Raw genomic sequence first — 14674 nt, forward strand, 5'->3', positions numbered from 1 at the left:
TTACGTGAACATGGTTATTGTCAGATAATCGCAAAATGGCCCCAAAATTTAAAAAAAAAAAATGGCCAATTAAATGGCCTGAACAATATATCGGTCTATCACTAAACAATACCTCTGCTATCTACAAATTTATAATAGGACTCAACTAGTTAACTATTAAACAATTTGGCTCTGTGTTTTCCCACTGGTCACAGTTGCGACCACATTTTCACTTGTCCTGTGTGCATGATTTAAATGAGTCAGAACAATCTAAACCCTTTAAACATATACCGTATACTGTATGTACCAAATGTGGTAGTTATACATTTATTTCAACAGGTTTTAATTATTGCTTCCATTTAAGGAGCTTTGACACAGACATTATCTTTCAGAGGGGCAAAATGGAAGTAGTAAATGGCTCTGGTTGTGTGACTATTTTCATCTCCTATTTAAAAATGTTAATGTGAAATCAGCAGTGTGGTTCACAACTTAACTGTTATATACATCAACCACTCTTTTTAGACCCTTCCAATTTCAGATAAAATTTCGGTCACAAATGTTACAGCTGGGATTAAATGGGATAAGACAATAAATAGGGTAAATACTGATTTCATGTTATCTCTAATATGGATTCAATTCGTTTTTAACCCTTACAGCTTAGATTCGCCCCTCAACTCTACTTGCTAATTGTAAAAATATTGGAAATTGGGGATGCTCTCAGTAATGTTGAATCAGGGACAGAATACAGTGTAGACAGTGTGTTTCATTAAAAAGCTCTCCAGACTGTCTGGTGTGCCGCTCAACACTGTGATATGAGCTCATAACGAGGGCCTGTTGAAATCTAAATTACAAAGCAAGCCGTTTCATTGTCTGAAAAGAATGCTTGATTACACTTGCTTACATTGTCTCAGGCTACTGTCTGTGAGCGCATGTGTGCACGTGCACGCGCTTGTGTATGTGACTATATGTGCTGCTGGATCATGTTGTTGGCCAGTGGAGAGGCAGAGCTTCCCAGACCCCTGCATTCCTGCACACCCCATCTTTTGTCATGCATCAAGTTATTTGGAAGGTGACACCCTTCCCCCCCAACCCCCTTTTCTCCCAAGTACATGCCAGTCATTTCTCAAGAAAGGAAGAGAGGGCGGAACATAGGAGGAGACAGAGTGAATAAGTCAAAGTAGGATCAGGGCATTGAGTAAATCAGGTGTAGCAGAGCTTCTGAGCCAAGGTTTCACTGTCATGCCAAAGTCAGCAGCATTGAAGCAACTTTAAAAGCAATTACAATATACTTTAGAGCCTAAAGGCAGATTAGAAGATGACAGACTTAAAGAGGGAGGTTGAGAGGTGCCTTTGATCCGAATGCGAGAGGCAAACCTGCCGTGGCACGCTAGGAGAGAGGTGGAGAGAAAGAAGGCGGGGTTAATTCTCCTTCAGACACACACAAACCAACACAGGTAGGAAGGTTCAAAATTTGCCACTAGCAATTCACATCATCCAAAAATCTGTGCATGTCGGGCGCTGTGGTTTCATTCAACTGTCAAATTGCCATCAAGTGCAATCAAGCTGTTGGTCAGAAGAGGAGAAAGTGAAAGAGAGGGAGACCTGGCCTTGGCGCAGAGCAAAGGTGAAGATAAGTGTGTTCTTTCAGCTGTGAATACAGGCATTGTGTATGTGGCTCTTTTCTTTTGCTTTGTTTTTCTCCCGGGTGATATGACTCATGATCAGCTTTTGTAGGATTAGATGTTGTCCCACTTTTTCTTTTATTCTCTCCACTTTGTAAAAGTTGCAGTGCTGTTTGTGGTACACAGATTGAATGGCTGTATAACATTTTGCAGCTATGACATGGGCAAAGGTGTGTGTGTGTGTTTGCAGGCTAATGGGTGCGTATGTTTGCTGAGGTGAGGTACTATGGAGGCGAGATAGGAGGGGGGATCAGAGGGGTTACTCAGCTAAACTTTGGGGACAGTATTGTTGCCATAAGTTAGCTAGATCTTACAGAACCTCCTCAAAGGTCAAATGTATTTGTTAAGTAAATAATGTTTGGTTGTACAACAACTACCCATAACCCTCATAAAGAACTTTTGCATTGTTTGCAACTTTTGCATTTTTACAATAATTATAATAATCTTTGAATAAAACAGAAGTCTGTGGTGTGCCCCCATTTAGACTAAGTGTTTGTGTGATGTCTGGGTGAAGAAAGCAGAGTAATCTTTAACACAGGCATCCTGTGTATGCATATGAAAGGCAGCCTGTGTAAGCATATGAATGGTAATGTTCTAAACAATGGTTTAATAATTTACATTTTAATTATCATTAGCTCAGTAGTCTTTTGTCATGTGTAATCTCACTGTTTTACTTAAAAACGAGCTTTAAGGTGAGTAATTCCTTAATATGGTGAACAGAGATTTTAATGCAAAAAAAAAAAAAAAGAAGAAGAAGAGAGAACTCTTTTAGAAAACTAGTTAAAAAACGTGTTAAGTTCATAGAAATGTAATCTTTGTGTCCATGTTGGCTTCATTAATTTCTGAAAAACATATCATTTTCTAATGACTTTATAAAGTCATGTGGTGTAACCATTAAGTATTAAATGTATTAAAATACTTTCCTTGCACCTTCAATACATGAGTGTACAAAACTAACTCATTAATTTTCCAATATAAAAAATATTTGTCAATAATATCGAGAAGTTTTCCTGGGGTTACTTAATTTAAGTCCTTTGGGTCCTCTGTTTTTTCATCTTTTTATTTTTATTTTTATTTTTATTTTTTACATGACAACAAAATGGCAACCTACAACCTAAAACTGTTTCACTGCTTTGTTTTTTAATTAATTATAAAAGATTATTGTGCACTACTCTTGCCAACATTTCTTTTTTCAAGAATTTCAGCTTTTAATTACTTTTTATTGACAGATTTGTATAATTTAAACCCCATAATAAATATGAAAATGACTTTGAACTCAGTAAATTAAAACATGTTCAAGTATTTGTGTGTGTGTGTGTGTATGTGTGTGTATGTGTGTGTGTGTGTGTGTGTGGGTGGGTTTGGGTGGGTTTGGGTGGTTTACAAGGACATTTGTTTTAGGTTACAAACTGGTAGTGACAAGGGTATTATGCTATAAATGTGGTTTATGAGGACATTTCTAGTGTCCCCATAATTCAAATTGCTTAAAAAACATACTAAACTATGTTTTTTTGAAAATGTAAAAATGCAGAACGTTTTTTGTGAGGGTTAGATGTAGGGGTAGGGGTAGGGTTAGGGGATAGAATCTATAGTTCATACAGTATAAAAATCATTATGTCTATGGAGAGTCTTCATAAGGATAGCTGCACCAACAAGCTGTGTGCTTATAAATGCTTCGCAGTGTTCCCTTTTGTGCATATGTAGACCAAGAAAAATCTGTGCAGAATGTAAAAAAAGAAACTAGCGAATTTTTGACTTAGAAATAAATGAATGGTCATAATTTCACTTGGAGTCAATCTGCATGTCCATTTATTTCCAGTATGGAACTAAAGCTGTGAGAAAATCACAGCGCTGTTAATTTGTGAGACAAGGGCCACATCCTACAGCAAAGAGATGTCAATTTTATAGCACTACGAAGCAAAATTGCAACAATAACTAGATTGCTTATTTTAGTTTGCTTACTTAGATTGGTTATTTAGTGGTTCTGCTTGCCCTTGCAAAACTCACCACCACGATGCTAGGGAGTTGTGGGTGGTTGCCACGGTGATTTTTTTTTGCCTGCTTTAATGTCCGCCAGGTGAACATCGCTAGTTCAATCGATTAGAAAAGTAATAACACGCCACTCCTCAACAAACCACATGATTTGAGATAGCACTTATGTCCTAAGCACAAATGGTGCTAACCCTTAGTATTAGCAGTAGTAATAGTGATGTTTGCCTCAGCAATAAATAGCTTACTAATATTAAATAAATCCTGGCACATTTAGACTAAATATTTAATATAAAAGTTTATGTAAAAATGACCTTTGGGGGTCTACCAAAATGTGATTCTTTTTTTATTGTATTTTTTTATAGAATTCCATGGCAAGAAGATGGTACAGTGAACACTGTGAACGGGTTTGCCAAATAGAAAGATTTTGCTTAGCAAGAACAAAAATTAGAGGGAACATTGGAGATGATCATTGATTCATCATAAACTGCCTGTGCTCATGCACCAAACGTTAAGTTTCCTTAACATATATTTCACAAATGACCTACTCTCTACACATCACTGATAACTTGATTTTGCAAGAAAATGCAGCTTCTTAACCTTTCATATGAGTCAGTGTTTATATGGGGCTGTATAGCTTTGGTGTTCCCACTTTTCCCAAGCCCACTTATAATGTAATAAAAGCTTCTTGCACCAATTAAAATTGTCATCATTTGATTCTGCATTAACATTTTCCACCCCAAATCAGGTCATTTTTATTTGTATAGCACTTTTAACAATAGATGTCATTTCAAAGCAGCTGTACAGGAAATTATGCTGTAACAGAAAATAAAGCTGTAATACCCTCTCTGCATGACCTATAGAATGTAAAAAGGCTGTTTTGGTTGTACCTTTATGACTTGTATATGACTTTGTATATGCACATTCATAAGAAGTTTGTGTACGTAAATGATCACTGTTATAAATGGCCAGCCTGAGTGCACCAGCATAGTCGTTCATTAGGTAATCATAGTTTTCACATCAAAACCTGTCAAAGTCACAATGTGACAACACTAGATCGCTCCCATTAATCAACAAAACTGTAGTGTAGTTTTGGGGAACTATTATGGTTAGTGGGCCCTATTTTAAGAGCATTAGCACTAAGCGCAGCACTATGTTTCAAGTCATAAGCACAAAGTCATTGGGCATGGCCATAAAGTTTTGGTATTTTCATGCAAGTATGCGCTAAGTGTAGGTGCAAGTGGGTTTGGCAAAATCGCGCGCACAATGCGCTAATGGACTGGGTCATGTGCAATTTAATTCTGAGGTTCTTTTCCGGTCATTGCAGCATCTGCATCCTATTATATAGCCCATTCCCTCAAGAACCAACAATATAAACAAAGACAGCACATTCATAAGAAGTTTGTAGTGTAATGGACTGTATGCAATGAATTAGAAGAATAGAAAAATGGACTTACGTACTTTTGTGCATCAACTGCATCCTTGTTGAATGTCAAACATATTTCTATGACAGTGACACGCTCCTTTTATATGCGTAGAACATGTGATTCTCATCAGGACTTAGTTTTATGCTCCGTTAGATTATGGAGAATGTAAGTAAAAATGTTCATCTACTGACACACAATTCATGGCTAGTATTAAAAGTGATTATATCGGTACACACTTCACTTCTTCCGGTCAATTTTGATTTTGAAAAATTGTATTCATTTATTAAAACACGAAAAAATGGAACCAAAAATGTTCAAAATTAAAAATTTTCTTCAAATAAAACGAAGATAATATTAAAATTACAAAGAGGAATATAAATCATATGAAATTCATATGAAACTTCTTCCACCAGCACCTTTTGTAGGTGGGAAATTACTAATACAAATTAGATCAAAAATACAATTATAATAATAACATAATAATAATAAGTGAAAAATAAAACATGACCTATAAAACATTTTTTTACAAATCAAAAACATTTTTGTTTCATAAAATGGCTACAACTGTGATTGTTAGTGAAATAATTTGATGTTCCACTATATTTTCAGAGTTTGAACATGAACTTTATTTCCACCAGCTGGTGGAATCTCCATACTGCATATGTAGGAACTGAATTAAGACTTAGTGCTGAAAACAGGCTTAGCGCGATTACGTATTTCTCAGGAAAATTTTGAACACACAATACTCCCACAGTTTGTGCGCAAACACCCACAGATACCACAAACACTCCCACCCACACCCACTTGTGCTTTGCGCTGGCACAAAATTGCACTTAGAATTAGTGCTGTCCTGAAAATTGGATAAACTGCAACGTGTAGCACTGCACTTTGCGCACTCACGAAAATACAGCCCATGATAATGACCATGAGCACATTAATGTCTGCAGCACATATCAATGCATATTCAGCAACTTAGTTCACTTCCGTTGTAGATTGGGTGTTAAAAGCCGAGGGTGAAAGTATCCTTTTCTGTTCCTGTGTTTTAAATGGATACGCATTTTTCTTTGCAATGCTGAGCCTATATTGTAAATGGAATGCTTGCTTCTTTTGATAAATAAACATTATTTTGTGAAATGAGAGTTGATAATAAAATCACAATGAAAGTGGCTGGTGAGCCACCAATTTAATTCCAGATATCTTGGGGGGACATAAGGATTCATAAGTTTTGAAGCATTTTCTCTACATCTAGTGCCTTCAGCAACACCCAACTGAAGTGTAACTCTTTTTAAAGTGCTGGTTGTCTTATGGTTGGCAGTTCTCTCTATCTCATTGTTTATCTACGTATCTCTCTGTCTCTATCTTTAATCTTTATCTCTCTCTCACGCTCACTTACAAACTTTGAGATTGAGGCTTTGTAGTTTTTTGAGGTCTATAAGACACTGAGAGATAGAAGCTGATTTGGTTTCCTGGCTGGGAAGAGAGAAAGATTAGCCAGGTTTTAAGCCTCAAAGGGACAACTATAGCATGTGAGGAGATATTAAGTGGAAAGAGAGGGATTGGGCGAGGGTGGGAGAGAGCAGTGTTGTTGAAGATTAGCCCCCCTAATGCACAGAATGTCAGATGCAAGGACAGACTCACACACTGAGTCTTTATGAGAGATATCCCATGATCCCTTGCTGCAAAGCGAGAAAAGTTATTAATGTCTGTTAGTTCTCCTCCGGTGGCTTAAAGATGGAATGGGACATTTCAAACCTGGGTCTGTGTAATTCCACTTTTCAAACCTTTGAAGATCACACATGCCTAGAGATTTTCTGTAGTTAGTTTGAGGCGATAATGATCAGACAGTTGGTTAGTAGTTCAGTGGTGTTGTTGATGCTAAGCTGGCATCCAACAGATCTGTGTGTTTGTGCTCAAAGAGAGGGAGGATTCAAATAATTTTCTTCTATTGGTCTCACATAACCATCAAGGAACCTCACAAGTGACTGATTTGGAATGGTCTCAATATAGGCACATTACACAAATAGTGCTCCTTGTGCAAAGCACACAACAAACTTAGCATGCTGCTAAGCTAATAACACAATACTCTAAGTAGCTACAAAAATATATGTGGCACACAAAAGAAAAATTTGCCGTCAAAGTAGGTGGAGCACCGGGTTACACCCACCGATTACATGGACCAGTGGCAGTAACGAGGTTTTTAACAGCCGGTACGAAGTCTTTCTGAAACATTGCCCTGACAAGCTGTTTCGAACCACTGCAGCAAACTAAAAGACATATTCTTTTTGGCCAGATTTTGTTCAGAATTGTGTCCCACCTGTTCTTTCTTTGATTTAGCTAGAAGTACAGTATATAGGGTAACACTTTACAGTAAGGTTCCATTCTTTAACATTAGTTAATGCATTAGGCATCCTGAATAAACAATGACCAATATATTTTTTACAACATTTATTAATCTTTGTTAATGTTAGTTCATAAAAATTAAATTGTTCATTGGTAGTTCTTAGTTAATAAAAATACAATTGTTCATTGGTAGTTCATGTTAGTTCATAGTACATTAACTAATGTTACCAAATACAACTTTTGATTTAAAACATTTATTAGTATATGTTGAAATTAACTTTAACCAAAATTAATAAAAACTGTAAAAGAATTAATGTTGTTAACTAATGTTAACAAATGGAACCTTATTGTAAAGTGTTATCGTATATTGGAAACATTTCACTTAAATCGTCTGTCGCAATGCATTCTGAAATTGCCTAATGCATGAAGGATACATTTGATGCGTCCTTAGATTATGCCTTAAAAGACCTATGGGTAACTTACAGTAATAGGGTTTGGAACATAATTTCAGTCTGAAAGGTAGATGGAAGGAAAAGACTTTAGTCATCATCATATTTCTGTGTTTCCATCCAAGTTGCAAATTTAATTTCAGCAAAAAACCATAGTATTGCAAAAACAATGTGCGAATAAAGACGTGTTTCCATCCCATGTGTTCAAAAGAACAAAATCGTCACTTCCTGATAAATTGTTACCACTGTGACTCTTTTATATTAATAAAAGAGTCTCGATTTAGAGCATGTGGATTTGCAATATCCCATAAAGCGCATAAAAAAATGTGGATAGAAACCCTGCTAATCAGGGTGCTTTGCAGTCTCAGTTGTGATCTGTGAAGTCCTAAGTGTGAGTAGTGCTTCTTAGTCAGACCCTAGAAATTCAGAACTGCCAGTAAAAAGGCAGTGTATGTACAGTATGTGTGTATGTGCACTGCAAACATGCGTTGAAGTGATTGTGCTTTAATCAGAGATAGTGTCCTTGATTATGTTCACAGTTACAAAGTCCTTCATTTAAAAGGGCTACACTGCCGTAGCTCTGCTTTCTCTGCACAGAGGTGATTTAATTCAATTTTAAAGACATTATTAAACTGTGACTGACAGATGCAGTGGGACTCTGGTCTTATCCACCTGTGCTGCACTGCAGTAGAACATAAGCATGATAAAGCTGCAGATAAATATGTTAAATATTCTTCTAAGTAAGTAGTCATGTAGCAGAAGTTTTTATCTAAAGTGGCTTACAGTACATTTATTGCCAGAACAATCCCCATGGAGCAACCTTGGGTCTTGCACTAGTGTACAGTGGTGAAATTTTCCTTGAGTTTTCCCTTGCGGGTCATTTGCACCAGTTGTATGTACGTAACAATTTAGCCCTTAGCCTGTATGTAGTGTAAATGGTTATTAAGTTGCAACTTACAGTACTCACTAATAAATATTAATGTGTTGCACCACTAAAGTTAAAACCATGAATAAACAAATTATTTACGAAAGCGTTTGATTTAGTATAAAGGTTGGAATAAAAGACAGATTGGATTACATTAGTTTGATACACTTTAAACATTTGTACTGTGCATCAAGACTTAACAGATAGCATTTTCGTTTTGCGTTAGCACCCCTTCTGGTTTCAGACCAGCTTCCAAGGCAGCATAACGTCATGTCAAATTATCTACAACAAATTCAAATGAGCTTAAGGGACAACCAAGCACATGTTTGATGAATACATTGCTTATTTCTTTTTAGAAAAATATTTTTTAGCAATTGCTCTGTAAGAACGAAATTAAATTTTTTTCCACCAATCACCAAATCGCACACAGGATTTTAGAAAATCATTGGCAGCTAAGAATACCAGATCAAGCCATCTTGGTGTTCAGGATGTTACACAAACATTGAATTTGGTCGTGCCTTGATGCCTTCCCACCTCCATATACTGTCTGTAAAGCCATATAGCCGTATATGTAAGTGAACTACTGGCTGTATCTTGCGTTAAGTACAAAAGGTGCAACCAAATTATGTACTAAATTAGTTATAAACTAACTAGTTATAAAAGCCCATGGTGTACAGTCTCAATTTAGGACCTTTTGATTGGCTGGTGCAACCCTAGCCTCCCCTTTAACCGCAACACCACCCTTCTATGGGATACTGAAAGTTTATTTGCCTCTCTGTGTTTTATGTATGCAAAAGACATTATATCGAAAAGAAAATTCTGCATTTTCTAAATAAGGAAAAACATTTTGTATAGAGGCATATAAGCTATTATAAGGTTTCTGATGTGTCCTTTTATACATTTGTGGAACACTGATATAGGTTGATGAGTGGAATTTGCTGATAAGAGGGAGTATGGACTGTTAATTCACCCTGATCAATACTAGAGTGCACTAAAAGGAGCTCACTGGTTTAATGTGTACAGCCCTACTGCAGATGAGATGAGTATGTAGGCTATAAAGGCCACTGGGGTCTCAGTGTTATGTGTAGTATTTCACTCACCCATCCACCCAGCCTCGGTAATTTCTGTTTTACTAGTACACCTGTCCCTGTAGATCAGGACTGTGAGGTCTCGCTGGTTGTTTGACAAAAGGTCCTTATGTAAGCTGCCCAGCTAGCCCACCTTGACACTGCCGTCTCCTTCTCTTACTTGCTTTGTTTTCTCTTTTACTTCCCTCTCTCTTTTAATGGATGCTTTGGGTGGAGGCCTGTCACCTCTTAAAAGCCCTGCATTATAAAATCCCTCCACAAAGGGACCTATTAAAGGGCACCTTAAACAGAAGCCATAAACTGCATGCATTTCCTGTTTGGAAAGATTGGCCAGGCGAATGCAGATTTGGCTGAAGTGGCATTTTACTTTTTAATGGGATAGTTCATGCAAAAATTTATATTCTGTCATCATAAACAATGATTTTGGGGTGTCCTATCCTTTTCAATACCCCATGAAATCAAAATGAGAATTTTGTTTCTTATAGTCCCTGTGTCAGATTTAAGGTCATCTAAATGCTTTTAGCAGAAATTTGTGCTTATCAGGCGCATTCACCGGGTCTTTAAGATAAGAGATATTCATCAATTAAATCTGCCCGAGAGCAAAAATAGGCAGGTTTTGTAATATAAGTAACAAACGCAAAAAGTGAGAGCAGAAGCCCACTTTGACCTCATCTCTAAAGAATTTGAGCCGCTCTACTCCCACACACAGTAGAGACGAACCCTGAGGTGATGTTTTCTCATGCATGGTTTCTCCCTGCGCGCTCTGTTCAGAGAATATTAATAAGCAGCAGATGAGAGATATGAAGCAGAGAGATTTATGTGCTGATGATTAGACCGCCAGCCATGGAAAAGGCAGGTGTCGGCTTACCTGTGCCAGAACAAACACAGAGGAGACGTTCTCTCTGCTGGGTCTTCAAACCAGGTGTGATCTAAACATTGGTGAACAATTCAAGAAGAAACAAGTCAAGAATATTTGCATCTACTGCCAAAAATAAGAACAAGGTAGATGAAAATAAGAAAAACCGGTAAGACTTTACAATAAGTTTCCATTTTTTTATATTAGTTAACAACTTTATATAACTTTATATTTTTTCAGCATTTATCGATCTTTGTTCATGTTAATTTCAACATATTCTAATCAAAAGTTGTATTTATTAACATATTTGTATTTATTAATGCACTGTGAACTAACATGAACTAACAATGAACAATTGTATTATATTATATTAAAGCTGCACTATGTAAGATTTCTTTGGTTACAATTAACAGAAGTTAATTAGTAAGTGTGTACATACAAATCAATGTTAAAAACACTGTCCTTGTCTTACTCCGATTCACTACGGTAAGCATACAGTAATGATTTTTATTTAGAGCTGTCAGGTCAGATTTTGCGCGAAATCGCAGGCATACGTCATTCGTCCTTGCGTATTTTTATGTCATGTCTGTAAACTCAGAAAGAAGGTCCAGCTACTCTGTTTTCTGAGTTGCGAAAAAATGACAAAGTGCATTTGGTGGGAAAACGCGGCCGGAATGGCCTCTTTAAATGGCACCTGGTGGTGAGTGGCATTTAAAGTTAAACTCCACTTGAGTGCTTGTTCGCCATCTCTGTTGCCCCACAAGTTCGATTTCCATAGGTTGATCCCTGCATGACTACTTATTTAAGTTGTGGCATATCATACACTATGATTTTTCCTATGTAATTGTGGATAGTCGGCTTAAAAACATCAAACATGTTTGGTATCTACCGACTAGATGAAATCACAGTTTGAGTGTAAAACTCAGTGTCGATACCCATCATACAGTATGCGATTTTCTCCATCTCAAACGTAAAAAAAAAAAAAACAACAGACTGGAGCCGAGTTGCACCAACTTGGCCTGACTGAAAATCAGGGCTGGAATCGTTGTAGTGTAACAGCTTTACATAAAATTGAAGTTACCGCCTGCATTCCATGGGCGTTAATAGCACTATGTTCATTGCGCTGGGCAAATAGCACAGTTTTCTGAATAAGGCGCAATCTATAATGGGCCTACAGAAATGTGTGCGCGCAGAAAACAATGACAATTACTTCTGAATTGCAACTAGTTTGAGATTTAAATATTTATTTATTTATTTTTTGACAGTTGATGTTTGAATAGTCTTGGCCTGTTTGAACATTCCGGCAATGCAAGTTTATGGGATTTTTTCAGATTTTTGATCATCCGCTGTGCGAAAACAAAAGTCCGCTCAGTTAAAAAAAAGACATAACACACCATTCCAGAACAGTCTGAAAGTCTGTACCAGGTTTGGTGGATCTAGCTTGAAAGCTCTAGGAGTTAGCTTTTGAAATTTTGTCCTTGATTAGGGATTTGGTTTGTATGGAAGTTTGTAGAATAACAGTATGTTGGCTTTGTCAAGCCAAAATAATTAAAATAGTCTACCCAAGACAATTTCAGCTCTGATCGTGCCTGCTTATACTATCTGCATTAAGCTGTTAGATGCAGTATTTCTATTAACTCAATTTCAAATTCTGACATACTGCTTTGTCTTGTGAAGTCTCATTTAAAACATTTCAGCATTTAAAACTTCCTGAATTATGCAGACATTCCAGTCAAATTCCATCAACTTATCTAACATCACGTGATCACTGATTCCAATTCATAACCAAAGGGGTCTAATGAGGGTGTGAGGGGGTAATTTGCTGAAGGGGTGCTCTGATGATGCAGGTTGTTGGCAGCAGTTGAAAGACGTAGTGGGAACCTGACCATTTGGAATTACGACCAACTGACCTTCATTGCTGGATGTCCACCACTTGGAGGCCTGTGAAGTCTGAGAGCCCAGGAGAGGAGAGGAGGCAGTGGGATCGAGGCGAGAGAAAGATTTAAATGTAATTAGGTGTGTGGTCAGGGAGATCTGTCCAATCACATCTTCACGCTCTTCATGCAGATGAAGCAGAAAATAGCAGAAAATCACCCTGATTTTGTGACAGAGTGCAGCTGCTGTGTGCGCCTGTAATAATCCAGATTTAACCGTTTTTGTCAGGGCGTTGAGGCACTAGAGCTTTGTTCATGTCCAGTGTGTGCGTAGGGGTCAATCACAAATAAGGATTCCTGATGCAATGAAAAAAAAAACAATTATTAAAAAATCAGGTTTATAAAATGAATATAAGCCAGTCAAGGTCACATGCATGTGCCAAGTTCCTAGAAAGAGTTTTTGATATAAAGCCTCTAATGTCAAGAGGTGTAATCATAAAGTAAAAATAAATAATAAAATATTATAAAACATTCATTAAAAAATAGCTTCACAACTTAAATACATCTAAATGTACACATCTTAATCATTACTTTTTAAACATATTTCTTAAGGTGTAACATACATCATATCATTCATTCATTCATTTATTATTATTATTATTATTATTTTTAAATATCGTGGATTTTTGAATCATAAAAATCATGAAGCTTTCTTGGGGTCATACCATTTGGACGTGAACCTGAACTAATCTTGCCACGTCATATAAAGGTAAAAATATATATATATTTTATATACTGGTCAATGACAACAAAAAGTCTTTGTCAGATTTGTCAGACAAAAGCTTCTCTAATATTAATATTTTTTTAAAGCAAATCTGATTCGTTTTACTTAATCATTAAAAGAAATAATAAAAGATCATACCAAAGTCTTTTAATTAGACTTTTTTTTTTCTTTTTTACAATCTCATACACCGCAAAAAAAAAAAAAGAAATTATTAGTATGACAATATATACTTGACAAGAAAATGTGAAAATTTAGTAAACTTTATGCTTAAGAAAAATAAACTTGTTTTCCATTTGAAATGTATTTTTCTTACCCTATTGGCAAATTGTTTTATTTTTTATTTTTTTTTATTGAAGCATAAACCTCTCTAAATTTAGTTATTTGAAAACAAGACAAAATGTCTAATGCCATTTTGCTTGTCAAGTAAATTTATCCTGTTTTAAGAATGTTTAGATATTTGTACTGGAAAACAAGAAAAAAAAAAATAAGAAAAAAATACATTTGTATAATTTAAATGCCGAAATAGGTTGTTCACCATAGAAAAGAGGAATTCAAGTTATAACAGGGTCATGGTCTGTTTATAGAGACTGACCAAGTACATTTATGCTTTAACTCATGTGCCATCTTTCAAATAACTTTGATTCAAGATATGTACAGTTACTAGCTATCTGCTAGCGCTTTCTCTGTAAACATGAATTCCTTCCTCACCTTTTCTTCTTTTTCCTTTTTTTACCACTTGCCATACACACTTGGCATCCATCCCTGTAGTTTGAGAGAGTGTTTTGCTGCCATTACAAGTGTGTGTATGTGTGTGGGTGGGTGGTTATAATCGGGTAATGATCAGTGGTGAGCTCGGGAAGGCCTTGAGTGTGAGAGAGGCACTCTAAGTGTACTAGAAGAAGACTAACAAATAAGTAAACAAACAAACAAGGGCTGGTGTCAGCAGAATCAGGTGTTGAAGGACATCATTTACCAAACAGAGGTACAGCAGTGACCACACAGGACAGCTCAACACAAGCTCGGAAAAAGGGACAAACAAAAATTGTGCAAAAATTTGTGCTCTTGTGACAGAAAAAACACAGATCACACCCGTTACTCATTCTGGTTTCTCTCGATGTCAAGTGGGTTTTTAAAATGCACATCAAAACCCTTTCTAAATTTCTGTTTGAATGATATTTGATATCAGGAAACAAACCAACCATATTTTCCTTCAGATATTTTATATGTTCTTTATAGAGATTACTAAAAATACAGAACCTAATTAAGCTGTGTTTTGTAACA

General features: G+C 36.4%; 1 protein-coding gene across 6 annotated transcripts in view; it reads left to right on the plus strand.

The window, feature by feature from the left end:
* LOC127416949 (xylosyl- and glucuronyltransferase LARGE2s) overlaps positions 1-14674 on the plus strand; it is a 192517-nt gene that overhangs the window by 147044 nt on the left and 30799 nt on the right. Inside the window, exon 1 of one of the 6 annotated variants that reach the window (XM_051656573.1) lies at positions 1458-1603. The exons of 4 other annotated variants lie outside the window; for them this stretch is intronic. The gene's annotated coding sequence lies outside the window, so the exon portion shown is untranslated. Of the gene's footprint in view, positions 1-1457; positions 1604-14674 lie in introns of those variants that run through there. One more of the 6 variants, XM_051656576.1, reaches the window with a different exon arrangement.

The sequence above is a fragment of the Myxocyprinus asiaticus genome, chromosome 26 (genome assembly GCF_019703515.2).
Source record: "Myxocyprinus asiaticus isolate MX2 ecotype Aquarium Trade chromosome 26, UBuf_Myxa_2, whole genome shotgun sequence".
In the NCBI taxonomy this organism is placed as follows: Eukaryota; Metazoa; Chordata; class Actinopteri; order Cypriniformes; family Catostomidae; genus Myxocyprinus; species Myxocyprinus asiaticus.